The sequence below is a fragment of the Elaeis guineensis genome, chromosome 2 (assembly GCF_000442705.2).
Source record: "Elaeis guineensis isolate ETL-2024a chromosome 2, EG11, whole genome shotgun sequence".
NCBI classification, from domain to species: domain Eukaryota; kingdom Viridiplantae; phylum Streptophyta; class Magnoliopsida; order Arecales; family Arecaceae; genus Elaeis; species Elaeis guineensis.
Genome location: NC_025994.2, coordinates 90,748,181 through 90,754,180, shown reverse-complemented (window position 1 = coordinate 90,754,180; position 6,000 = coordinate 90,748,181).

The following is a 6,000-nucleotide window of genomic DNA, read 5'->3' as shown; positions in this document are numbered from 1 at the left end:
GAAGACCTCCATAAGGTATGCACATTCCAACACTCAGAGTTCAAAAACTCTACCTCATCTGCTCCTCCACTTCTTGAGTTAAGAACTGACTTGAGTGTTGGAGTGTCTTCGTCGGAGCTATCTCCATGGCGGGCTTTTTTTGCAGGTCTCTCTGCTGCCTCCGGATGCCGCCAGCCAACTTTTCCATCCGATCTGAGTTGATCTTATCTCTATTTGTCGCACCACGAGCCCTCGCTCTCATTTTCGGCCCTCTCGACTGTGCCCTCTCTCTGACGAGTTATTCTTCTCCACCAGTTTCATGTCGTTCCGTATTCAGATGTGACAATCCGACTATCCCACCGGAGATGAGCCGCAACAGAGATCATTGAAGAAAATATGGGGTGGATTTCCTATTTTACTATATTTTCTCTATTGGGACTTCTTGTACTATAGACGATGCCAATTGCATGATAAAAAAAATAAGAATAACAAAAGAAAAATTATGTATGGAATTTTTTTTCCTTATTTCCAAAGGATGCTTTTTATCGATATATATTATACAGCTAGATAAAACACACCAAATAAATTAGCTATTTAGTAAGTCAATACATATATCTAGATATATCAATGCATAGTTTTTAGAATATGGTATTCACTAGTACACAATGCATGGTCAGATGATATATAGTTAGTAAATTATTATCTAGCAACCTAATACATACATAGTTTCTGGAACATCATGTTCACTAGTATATACTACATGACTAGATGATACATATTTGTGGACTTCCTAATATACTATAAATTTATTTGATAAACATCCAATCATGATTCAATACATACCTTTGGATAAATCGATACACCATTATTAAAACATATTTTTTATCTAGAGATATATATTGGATTACTACTGGATGTATCAAAGAACTTTGCGGTATGTATCAAGAAGTCGACAAGGATGCACACTTGGTCATGTAGTGTGCGCTAGTGATATGATGTTCCAAAAACTATGCATCAATTTATTTGAAAGAAAGTTTTGAATTGTCATATGACTAATTTATTAAGTATGTATCGTCTAGCCGTGCACTATATATTAGTGAATTTCATATTCTATAAGCTGTATATCAACTTATCTAGAGATATATATTGATTTACTTGATGATTAATTTGCTTCATGTATATCATTCATCCTAGTAGTATGCATCAGTCAAAAATATATTTTGAAAATGAGAAAAAAAGAAAATATTATATTTTTTTAATTATAAGTCTAACAACTTCTAGAAAAAGTTTTTGACTTTTAAAATTTCTTTTTAAGATGAGTATTAGAGGAAACATGGCAAAATCGGAAGCCCAATCCACATTTTCTTCTATGGTGCCTGTCCCATATAATATTTATTCCTCACGCCCTTGTCAGATCGGAACAAAAATCATATAGGCTGGGCATGATAGAAGGAAATATGGAATGTGCTTCCTATTTTGTCACATTTCTTCTGTTACCTGTCTTAAAGCAGAAAGAAAATCACACATTGCATTCTTTTTTTTTCTTATTTCCAAAACATGCTCTTTACCGATGCATACTATATGATTAGATAATATATATTAAACAACTTAGCCATGTAGCAAGCCAATACATCTTTTTAGGTAAATCAATACATAATTTTCAAAATATGATGTTCATCAATGCATAGTGCGCCGCTAGATGATACATACTTAACAAATTAATCATTTAATAATCCAATATACATCTTTAAGTAAATTGATACATAGTTTATAAAATATTATATTCATCGATAAAGACTATATAACTAGATGATACATACTTATTGACTTTCTCATACACACTACAAGCTTATTTGATGCATACTTAATAGTGATCCAATGAACACCTTCAGACATAATTTTTAAAATATATTTTTTATCTAAAAGTGTGTATTGGATCACTATTGGGTATATATCAAATAACCTTGTGGTATGTATCAAAAAAATGACAAATATTTGTCACCTTGCCATGTACTATATGCTTATGAATATGATATTCCAGAAAATATGTATCAAATTTATTTGAAGATGTCTACTGGGTTACCATATGACTAATTTGTTAGGTATGTATCATTTGGTTATGCATTAAGCACCATACTATGAATTTCATGTTTTGCAAACTATGTATTAGACCTATTCATATCCCAGATAGCCTGCCCAAGCCTGACTCCTTTAGAATAGGCTTGGGCCACAATTTTGAGCCCAACCCAACCTACCAGGCCTAAAAATCAAGCTTGGGTTCTAAGACAGGTCAAGCACGAGTTTAGGTACACCCAACTTGAACCCGTATATCAATTCTCCCAAATCCCTAAATTCCTCTTCAATTCTTCTCGGCTCTTCAAGGCTTCGGATCCCAATCCATCTTACTCGACGTGCTCATCTTCCTCCCAACATGCTCACCATCACCGTCTGCACATGTCATCTCATTCTTGAGAGTCGCATCATCCCCATCCGTCAAGCCCCGATCTCCTCCTCCATGCCTCTCCACCTTCTCCTCCTTGCTGCCTCCTTGCAACGTCTCATCCTCTCGCTTCCTCCTTGCGAGCCGCGTCATCCCCACCTCCCAAGCCTTAGCCGCCTCTCTGCCTCCCCACCTTTTTCTCCTCCTCATCACATCACCACCTCTCCACCTCCTTGTGGCCTTCTTGTGTCGTCCACATCCTCATGCTTCCTCCTTGCAAGTCTCATCATCCCCATCTCTAGAGCCTCGACCACCTCCCCACCTTCTCCTCATCCAAGGAAGCCCAAGGCTTGGCTTGGAAGCCTGAAGCTTGATATCAAGTAGGCTCAAGCCTGGGAAGGAGGCTCGAAGGCCGGGTGGGGATGAGCTTGATCATGAAAAATCATTCCTATCTCCTGGACTAAGTCCAACCTAAATCCAATCCGACCCACCCAATAAGCAGATCTACTATAGATTTATCTAGAGGCATGTATTGACTTATTTAATGATTAACTTATTTGATATGTCTCATCTAACCATATATAGTATGAACCAGTAAAAACTATGTTCTAAAAATGAATAAGAAAGAGAATGCTATATTTATTTTTAATCACGAGAGTGATGATTAGATTTTTAGGTTTTGTTGTCGCAACGCTTCAGGCCAAAGTGGAGTAGCTTGGTCGGTAGCAATCCAAGGAGGATGCTTGGTGGTCAGTGGTGATCCAAGGATGATTTATCTCTCCTGAGATCTACAAGAAAAGTCTAGTCATTGGAGATTTTCTAATGGAGGACTCTCTTATGCTTAAGTTAGCCAAGCTTTAGGAATAGTGAGGGAGAATCTAGCAAATGAGTAATATTTTTCAACCCCAAAAAAGCTTATTGGGGGATTTCCTTTGTCCCCTTTTATAGGGGGGAGAAATGTACGTTATCTTAAATGTTGGTAACTATTATGGAGAATCATTGGCTATGATGTCATCATGAAAAGTGGATGATTAATGGCATTAACCATTGGAAATAATTGCCTGTCATTCAAGGGACGTGGTTTTGGCCTACGTTCTCCTTCTAACAGTAATGTCTCTGATCTTCTGTAATCATCAGCTCAAATCCGACCAAAAGGTTGGTGGTTGCATAAGGCAATCCTCGGCTATGCCAAAGACGATATTTATAAAGCAGTGTGATATGATCGTCCGCTTCCTTCTAGCTTTCAGGGATCCGAATTGGGTCCATAGCGATAAGGGTCCTCTCATAGAAGGAGCAGGACATAGATGATACGTACCATCGAGATCTTTTTTGATGTTGAAAGAGCAGGATATCCAAATGATGCTTATCGTCGAAATCCTCATCGATGTAGAGGAAGTAGGACATCTAGATGATGCTTGCTATCGAGGCCTACTCAAGGACCTCGATCATTGATCGATGTATATTTTCGAGGATGAGTGTCGAAGATAATGGCTGAGATGGTATGGCTCCATAATATTTTTTTTAAAGATGGATATTAGAGAAAAAGTTGGCTCCATATTTGTGCCAAACTCATATGATTTTTTTTCATTAGATCAACTATTGCCACTGCTATCTGATATCGGCCTCTCCCCCAACTACTATCGAAGTCTGTACCGCTCGGGGAATTTTGATGGGAGCATCTAGACTCAAGGGAGTTGGAGAGGGATCTCTCTCTCTCTTAATTAAAAAAAAAAAGATTCCTCTGGAAAAAAAGACTAGATTAGATGGATAGGGGTTTCACATGGAGAATTCACCTTTCTTCACGCGAATCTACCACTGGATTGCACGACCGTAGCTTTGGGAGCCATGCAGGAAGATGAATGAAGGTTCAGAGGGATTTGCGAGGTGTGCGGATCATATATATATATATATATATATATATATATATATATATATATATATATATATATATATATATATGATAATACTTTGCGAAAGAGCATCAGAGTATTGCCAATTCAGCTCTTCAAATAAGTTTTGTTGTGCCACATGTACTACAAAAAGGATACATCGCACAGAAGGTTTCAAAAAAGGAGTGAGCTGCGTGTGGTTACAAAACCTCACGCATCATCTAACCTTTCCTATTCGACCGCTCAAGCCTTCCACCCGATTGGGTTACAAAGCTCTTTCCTTCTTTTGGAGGAGGTTTGGCCGTGTTGGATATTGATGGCACACACGAAGATGCAAAGCCGGGGAAAGGGTGCGCCACCGTTGGAGGCGGCATTGGCGCAGTTATGAGCATCAAGTTGGTTAGGGCATGGTCAAGGGTGTGGGTTATCAGGTCAAAAAGAAGCTCGAAGCTCTTGAGATACCGATGACATACCTGAAGATGCAGGGTGGGGGAACGGAGAGCCACCGTTGGAGGCGGCGCTGGCGGCGGTTGTGATCATCACCGCTAGATCAGGGAGAAGAAGACCCCGATGACAGCAGCCATTGGGATCAGAATCTCCGTCAGGAGATCAGAGAGGATTGCCATAGATTCATATACATAGAGTTTCTAGTGGAGGAGATGGAAGGTGGTAGCGAGGTGATGGTGGTGGTGAAGGAGGAGGTGGCGGTGGCAACGAGCACGCGGCCGATGGTGGGGCTGAATGAGGTGGCCCCATTGCCGTTCCTGATGAAGACGTTCAAGATGGTTTTAGTGTTCGCAATCGTGGGAGAGGGGATGGGGGTGGTGGTCGCATGAAGGCGGAGGCAGGGGAGGGGAGGCGAGGGGGGTTGGTGGTACCGGAGTCGGAGGGGAGGAGAGGGGGGGTTGGTGGCGCCATAGCTGGAGGAGGGGAGGGGCAGTCACCGATGCCTGTATGGAGCCGCGGGGCTCGAATTCGCTGAGGCCGAGGGAGGGAACAGGAGGGGGCGGCGATGGAGCAGGGCCACAGAGGGGAGAGGAGGGGTGTTAGTGGCGTCGGAGCCGGGGTAGAGGAGGGGGTTTGGTGGTTGCACGGATCCAGATGCGGTGCGGACGGTAGGTGCGGTGTGGAGGGTGAGTACGGGGGCCGGGTTGATGGCGCCAAAGCTGGAGGAGGGGAGGGGCGGTTGTCGATGCTCGTGCGAAGCTGCAGGTGCTCGGATTTGCTGGAGCTAAGGGAGGGAAGAGAAGGGGATGGCGACAAGGCAGAGTCGCAGATGAGAGGGGAGGGGGGTTGGTGGCACTGGAGCTGGGGGATGCGATGGGGTGGGGGTGGGGGGTGGGGGGGGGAGAGATGGCAGGAGGAAGGAAAGGAAAGGGGGAAAAAGAAAAAAGGAAAAGAAAGGAAAAAAATATTTGAAGAGAAAAAAAAATATATCATTATTTTATTACCAATAATAATTTAAAATATTATTTTTTAGAATATTAATTTTAAAAAAATATTTGGAGAGGGAGAAGAAAAAATAAAAAATAAAAAATAATATTATTTTATTATTATTAATAATTTGAAGTAGAAGAAAAAATATTAATCTTAAAATAATAATAAAAATATTATTTTTTTCAAAATATTATTTAAAAAATACTATTAATAATAATAACATATTATTTTTAAAAAATATTTTTAAAAAATTAA